Genomic DNA, 7,738 nt, shown 5'->3' with positions numbered 1-7,738 from the left:
CCCTGCCCTCCATCTGTTCTAGCCAAGTTCCTCTTAATCCATCAACGTTGCTGGTTGTCCCATTCCAGAATCTTCCTGGCGACAACCACGTGAAAACCTGGGGACCAAGGAAACAACAGGGCCCCATCAGCACGACTGGTCACCATGAAATAATGAAATAAAAGTGGGTGAGAACAATAGCCTTGAGAGCAGGTAGAGATGTGCAAACGCACAAGAGTCAGGAAAGAGGTTTTATGCATCAAAACCCAGTGTTGTGTGACTTTTCCACCATGGCAGCCAGGAGGGCTCCTGGTGCAAGCTTCTCTGTCAGCAGTCTGGCCGCCCGTGTGGCAGCTACCAGCTATGTCCCCCCCCCAGCCCATCTTCTCAGGCCCTCCAGGTTGACGGAGCCACTGCTGTCCCAGAGCGCCACCCTTGTTGGGTGCCCTTGGGATGGATGGAGAATCATGACAAGAAAATCTCAGATCCTGGTGGCTTCACCCTTGGAGCCCTGAGCCCTCTTGCCACTTTCATAGTTTTCCAAGAATGCTCATCGGCTCTGATGATAGACAGACTCTGATTCCAGACACTCAGGTAAAGAACGCGAATAGAGTGGAGGTTTAGAATCGTGTACTGTCTTTAAAATTGCGTGTTGCTCTGTATGTGAGCGAGGGCTGAGCGGCTGCAGACGAAGGCGGAGGGCGACCCTGATAGCTTCATCAGAGACGAGTCTCAAGTTCAGTGGTACAAGGGTGGGGGTGATTGGCAGGGCCCTTGCATGGGTCGTGGGTATCGGCTCTGGGCAGATCTGTACTCCACACGGCGGTTAATCAGCCCTGCCCAGCTTCCCCGGGGGCCCCTTTGGCTATCAGATCTTTTCCTGGGCCCTGAACTCCCAGAGGTGCTCCACGCCCCAAAGTCTGAAGCAGCCCCAAGCCGCGGCACGAACACCCCTATCGTGTTGACTGTGGATTTTCCAGAGTCCCACTTTCTCAGCTCATCTACCAACAAGGAAAACTATGTTACTTTTAGTGTAAGACTAATCTTCTCTTCCATGGGATAAAGGTCATTATTAGTTTATTTTTAAAACATTTTTATTATTATTTTTTTGTTTTTCCAGAATTAGTTCTCATTTTAAAACGTCTCTACTTTTTTTTTTTTTGTCTCTTCTAGGGGTTAGAATATTAGATAGTATAATTCAAAAACATAAAACGATCTCTTTGCAGTTAACTGTCCCCATGCTAATTGTTATCACTGCCTATCTTCTAAAGTTATTTGGGATATATATTATTCAAGTTTGCAATCCTACAATAAAAGAAATATAATTCTTTTCCCCCTACTACAGTCTTCTCTCGCCCTCCCTTGTGTATTTTATTATTATTATTTTTTACTTGGTATCCCTGCATGGAATAAGGAAAAATAAAACCTATGACATGCTCTTTCTGCAATGAACCATGTGATTGAGGCAGGAAGGAAACTTTGGGATAATGGCAAAACCCTTGGATCTCAAACTGAAACATCTCACTTGAAAGCTTGGTTCTTCCACTTAATAACCTGATGAGCATAGGAAATTCGCTTAAATTTTGTTAAGTATATAATGGGGACAGTCATGACTAATCTACCTATTTCAGGGTGTTGTTATATGACTCACTTTATGTTTCAGTTACAGGTCATACATTTTATTCTGAATCATTAATTCTGAAAATCAGAATATAAAGGGCAGGGATGGGCTGTGGGATAATCCCTCATAAAGCTAAGGGCTTATCTTTTCAAGGATGATTTGCGATGCATCATTTAAAAGTCTTGCATAAAGCTGGTTGATGTTCCCAGCCACTAATAATTTGCTTTGAGTACAGCAGCACTAAAGGAAACTGTATAAACCTAAGTCCTCATAAACCTTGTAAAGATAGCAGGTTCAGTGTCATGGCCCCACTCGGGGCAAAGAAGAGCTCAACTAAAAAATATTATTTCTCATTAAAATAAAGGGAAGTAGGAGCCAAGTGCCAAGACTGAACATATTATTTCCTTCACAGCCCTGATTAAACTATGAAGTTTAGTTCTTATATTTAACGGACTAGAGCCCCCATGATATCAGCGAAAGTTCTATTTAGCATCTAAATATATGCCTGTCATAGAAATTTTAGTGGACTATCTGTGACATGGCTTCATTTCATTCTTTAAAAACTGCTGTATGTGTATATATCACATACCTTGCCTTTACCCATTACTTGCCCTCCCCTGCCGTACCCTGGAGAGTGTGGGAACCGTCTGAGTTTTTTCTATACCTTAACTTTTTTATAACGTCTAACTTGTCAAGAAGCATAGACTATCTCTCTTCTAAAACTTTACACTTTCAGGGGTGCCTGGGTGGCCCCGTCGGTTAAGCATCTGACCGGCTCAGGTCACCATCTCACAGTTCATGGGTTCGAGCCCTGCGTCGGGCTCTGTGCTGACAGCTCAGAGCCTGGAATCTGCTTCGGATTCGGTGTCTCCCCCTGTCTCTCTGCCCCCTCCCCTCAAAAATGAATAAACATTTAAAGAAATAAAAAAAAAACCCTTTACACTTTCAGCAAACTATTACTGAGCCTTTCCATGGACACAGAGTTCTAGCAGGCAGAGGGAACATAGAGGTGACCGAAGCAAGATGCCTGCTCTCGAGGAGTTTACAAACCAGAGGCCGCACTTTCACACTGCATGTGTAAGATTGTGCTAATGCTCCTGCACTGAGAGCTGTCTGCATGCAAAATACATGTGCTACAGCAAAGTGATGTCAGTAACACCGGATTTTCTACAAAAAGACGTAAGCATAGTTCGTAATTGCACATATAAGCCACTTGAATGGGGACGTTTGTAAATCGGTCACTGAAAGGGAAGTTTCATGTCTACGTCAAAGTTTCCACTACGGCCTCTCTTCCCCGTTTCTGAAACAAATTAAAAGATAATGCGGCGCTCTGATCAGTTGGTGTCGAAGGGTTCAGAGGAATTTCAGTGAAAAGAATGTCAGAGCTACTTTTGAGGTGACTTTGGAGAAAACTTAGCACCGCTTTATGGTCTTTCCAAAATCTGGTCCAGAGATGAGCCTCCTCATTGCCAGTGTCATGTGAACAGAGGCGAGAGTCAGCCACCTGGGGCATTCAGAGAAAGGCGATGATAGCCAGAGACTCCAAAAGAAAAGTGGTGCTCTGATTTCTTGAACTGCCCATATGTTCCCACCAAGAGGACAACACCCTGGTAAGACATGCGATAAATATCTACCTTCAAGGTGCAAGAAACAACCCTTATTTGATAGACAATAGACACTTGATAAATCTTTTCTAAAAGAAAGAAAGAAAGAAAGAAAGAAAGAAAGAAAGAAAGAAAGAGAAAGAAAGAGTAAAGATAACTTTATCTAAGTGTCAAAAGTTCAATCGGAACCAATGTTTAAAAGACATTTACCCCAAATACATTCGGGGTGTGTCAGCTCCTGATTTTACTTGGAATAAGAGAGGACACTGCCTAGGAAGCAGCTTCCATTCCTCACAGAGAAAGTTCTATGCCACCATTATTGGGGATGAAATAGAGCAAGGTATTCCTTAAAAGCAGTCCCTTGTCTGTCCTTGGTTTGTGTCAAGAACTTTTCCTAAATTGAATGTGGATGGACATCTAAAGGTAAATAAACAAACAGTAAAGGTTCTGCACGTCTCAGAAGAAACAGGATTTCTCTTTGAAGTTTTTCTTGATTCTGCAAGCATAGTTTCTATTTCCTTTTTTTTTTAACGTTTTTGTTTATTATTTTTGAGAGACAGAGGGAGACAGGGCACGAGCTGGGGAGGTGCACAGAGAGAAAGAGGGAGACACAAAATCGGAAGCAGGCTCCAGGCTCTGAGCTGTCAGCACAGAGCCCGAAGCGGGGCTCGAACTCATGGACTGTGAGGTCATGACCTGACTCAAACTCAGTCGCTCAATCGACTGAGCCACCCAGGCACCCCGCCTAGTTACTACTTCTGCTATGATTCTATGAATTTTGTTATTACTTCTTTTTATTGTGCCTTTACAGGCCTCTCTCCAGGGCTTCAGTGGAAACTCTTTTGTTCAGAAACTATCAATGCCTCATGTGTAAGAACTGGTCAGTAATGAATTGTTCAGTAAATCCATGCAGATGAGATGTCTGAGATTTAAAAAAATGAGGGGGGCTCCTGGGTGGCTCAGCCGGTTGAGCGTCCGACTTCAGCTCAGGTCATGATCTCACTGTTTGTGAGTTCAAGCCCCGCATGGGGCACTGGGCTTCCAGCTCGGAGCCTGGAGCCTGCTTCTGTTTCTGTGTCTCCCTCTCTCTCTGCCCCTCCCCTGCTCACGCTCTGTCTCTGTCTGTGTCTCAATAAATAAACATTAAAAAAAATTTTTTTTAATTAAAACAAATGCGGGACAACATTAACAGTGAACATAATTACCTTCAAATTACATGCTGAATTACTTATGAGGGTTTTTCAGTATGTAATTATATATAATAAACATAGTAAACTCTAAAAAGCACACTGATGAGGTGGGAAGCAGGAGGAGGGCTCGTGGCTCATCCTCGCAATGTGGATGCAGGGTCACTGCAGGGAGGCACGGAGGTCCCCTCTAAGTAACCCTCCCCTTTGCCCCCAGCACTGACTCGAGATGGAAGCAAAGCCCCAGGAGATACTTCGGATTTGATCCCAACATTCAACTCGGGCCACAAGGTGGTAGGTTGGTTAGCAATTATGTATGATCAATTCCCAGAAGTAGCAGCCGCGGTTTGAAACTTTGGGGGCAGCCCAGGATGGGGGAGGTGACAGGTGGCCTTCGTGCTCAGTGCAGCCTCTTCCGAGATTCCAAGTGTTGGAGGACAAGTACCTTTTCAGGATAAAGTCGACAGCATCTCTGTGTTGGTTTGCAAGCCCCCACCCCACCGCGGGGAGTTCTGCAGGTGTAATCTGAGACCAGTCCCCATATTTGGAGGACAAGGAGAGACCCAGAAAGAGGTGGGCCACTCCAGGTCGGTAGGTGGCGGGTATAATAAGCAAAGGGAACTTACATACCGGGCTTGTCTTGGGCGGCTACAGGTTCCTGTACCCACTCGCCAGGGTCTTAACAGTTTATGGTGAGGCATTAACAGGGTTCAGCTGCATATACTGGCCAGCAGCTGTGAGCATCTGGGTCCTTGGCCGGCCTCCAAGAGGGGGAAGGGCCAACGGAACCCACATTCCAAGGACAGGGGAGGGGGTTTGGACCTCCCATCCCCGGGATCCAGGTCATAGGTCCCGTCCTCTTGATGACCTTCCCTAACTCTTGTGTGTTTCTTTTTCATCATCGGTTGTAGCAGTTTCTGTTGTTCTTCAGTGTGGACAACATCTCTGATTTCTTGTAGCAGCTTCCCAAGAATGACACAGCACGGGGTCAAAGGTGCATGGGCTGAGCAGGCAGAAGTTAAGTATCAAAACGATGCAAGTCGTTAGATTTGCAGTAGCGACTAATAGTACAAAGCTACTGAGAATTAGCATCCTGTGTTCTATTCTCCGGCACCTTAATAATATCCTCCTGAATACAAACGGGTTTTTATTCTTACCTTGTTTTGTGATTAAGGAGTAGTCCCACAGCTGAACTCCACCATGCAAACGAGGAGAACAAATGTGAAGCCAGCTCCATATTTTAATAACAGTAATTTATTAATTACAGTAATAATTAATAACAGTAAATTAATAACAGTAATCTATGCTGTCCCACCACTTACGGAAGACCCTTGCTAACCCTATGCATGCTGATTTTTTTTTTAATGTGGACGAAGTTTAATGGTTGCTTACTGGATGAGGAAAAGCAAAGTAAATATTTCACCTCCTTGCATTTGTTCAACTTGGATCCCGGTCCGTGAGCTTCCAGACATCAGAGAATGTGCCTCGTCCCAGCATTATTCCAACACACATCACTCTCCCCTGCATATGGTAGATAATTTTTAGACATTTCTTGAAGAAATAGGTGAAGTATTTCAATAGCACCTACGGGAACCTCAGGGATGGTCTCTGCTGAGTAGCTTCTGAGAAGCAAGTCCTCAGAATGTCACTGTTTTCTCAGGACCATCGATGCAATATTAGGAATATAACATGGTGGTTAAGAGCAAGGCTTTAAAAAAATTTTTTTAATGTTTATTTATGTTTGAGAGACAGAGAGAGACAGAGTGTGAGCGGGTGAGGGACAGAGAGAGAGGGAGACACAGAATCTGAAGCAGGTTCCGGGCTCCGAGCTGTCAGCACAGAGCCTGATGTGGGGCTCGAACTCATGAACTAGGAGATCATGACCTGAGCTGAAGTCAGAGGCTTAACCAACTGAGCCACCCACGCACCCCTAGAGCAAGGCTTTTGAAATAATAGAACGGGGTGCAAATCACAGTCCGGCCTCTAACTAAATGTGTGTCCTTAGACGAATCACTTAAACCCTATGAGCCACAGTTTTCTCACTTATATACTAAGAATGATAGTAATACCCATCGCTTAGGATTGTTATCAAGTAACATATATACAGGAGACATTTATTACAATGTCTTGTATATAATGCAAGCCCAATAAGTAGAAAATTGTATTATTGTTATTATTAATATAATATTGTTATTATTAATATAATTACAGCCGTGAAGATATAAAATGTTATTTTATTATTAGAAGCGAAAGTAAGGTTAATAAATGCAGCACACTTGTTGGGAAAAGAAATATATTTAAAATTAACAAGAATGAGCTGGCTGTTCCTGTGCTGACCAAGTCAGAAGCCACTTGACCCCAAGATTTACTAAGAGCAGTGTTACAAAGTAACACATGAATGTCAACACACCCCATGAACCTTCTTTTCCTGTTTCTTTTGCTTTTGTTTTTCCCTCCTCTTGGAATTTTCTTTATTCAACACACACACACACACACACACACACACACACACACACACATTACTTAGTAAAATTCTACTCACAATCTGGAGTAGGGTGGGTCTAATCACAGGATTTCAAACAAAGTAATGAAGTGGTCAGATCTAAGTTTTAAGAAATAACTTAGCCTCACTTTGGAGAGCAGCTTGGGGTGGAAAAGTATAGATGTAAGTGAGAGAGTTTTAGGCTATATTAATATTTAGGGACATTGATAATATCTAGGAAAGGTTTATATAATATAAAATTGAAAAGTGGAAAAAACAGATAAGAAAATCGTGTAACCCTTTCCCATGCTGGAGATTTATGTGGATCAATTCTCTAACAAACAATATTATACTTGGGAAAATTCAGTTAAAATAAGTAGTCAGTCAGTCAGTGAAGTAATTCCATTCCTGATTTCTCTGGAAGAACGTGAGACAGAGATACATTACTTGAACCCAGCAACACTAATGATCTCCTTTTTTCTCTTTTCCCTCATTTTTTTTTATGCCAAATATTCCCTGAAGACTTCCCTTGTCAAGACATCTCCACCCACAACCTATGGCTTTTGCTTTTCTCTCATTTACCTTTTCTTCTCCATCTGAGCTCTTTATGAGATAGTATTAGCCTTTTCTCAGAAGCCCTTTCCCCTTTCTCCTGTCCACAGAGCCCGACACGAGGCTCAAACTCAAGGTCATGACTTGAGCTGAAACCAAGAGTTAGACGCTTAACCAACTGGGCCACCCAAGCAGCACTTCATCACATTCTAACTGAGGGGTGAGCCTTGGAGAAAATCACCCTTTATGAAACGTGTAAGAAAAGTCAGAAAGACAGAGCCCTCAAACAAAGGAGGACAAGAAGAGCCCACCA

The sequence above is a fragment of the Felis catus genome, chromosome F1 (assembly GCF_018350175.1).
Source record: "Felis catus isolate Fca126 chromosome F1, F.catus_Fca126_mat1.0, whole genome shotgun sequence".
NCBI classification, from domain to species: domain Eukaryota; kingdom Metazoa; phylum Chordata; class Mammalia; order Carnivora; family Felidae; genus Felis; species Felis catus.
The sequence above is the reverse complement of the archived record's forward strand: the minus strand, read 5'-3'. Positions refer to the sequence as shown.